The sequence below is a fragment of the Penaeus monodon genome, chromosome 28 (assembly GCF_015228065.2).
Source record: "Penaeus monodon isolate SGIC_2016 chromosome 28, NSTDA_Pmon_1, whole genome shotgun sequence".
NCBI classification, from domain to species: Eukaryota; Metazoa; Arthropoda; class Malacostraca; order Decapoda; family Penaeidae; genus Penaeus; species Penaeus monodon.
Window position 1 is genome coordinate 25,746,880 of NC_051413.1, and position 327 is coordinate 25,747,206.

The 327-nt window shown below is 41.0% G+C and overlaps 1 pseudogene; it reads left to right on the top strand.

Moving 5' to 3' along the window:
* LOC119591431 overlaps positions 1–327 on the top strand; it is a 23,795-nt pseudogene that overhangs the window by 3,907 nt on the left and 19,561 nt on the right.

The following is a 327-nucleotide window of genomic DNA, read 5'->3' on the forward strand; positions in this document are numbered from 1 at the left end:
CCAGTATATTGTTCATTGGGCCCTTGTGCTGTATTCTCTTAAAACTCAGATTATTTGGTAAAATTGAATATGATAACCTCACATCTCTGCTTCAAAGGTGGAGGACCAGTGCTTCAGTGTGCATCGCATAGTTTTAGCAGCAGTGATTCCCTACTTCAACGCTATGTTTACTCACGACATGGCAGAGAGCAAACAAAAGGAGATCACAATGCAAGGAATCGAGCCAAGGTAAGACTGCATGATCCCTCTTAAAGTGATGACTTCATTGTGTTTTGTGGTTTTGTGTGAGAGACTAGTAGATACTTGTACCCAACTTTTTGTTCTCTC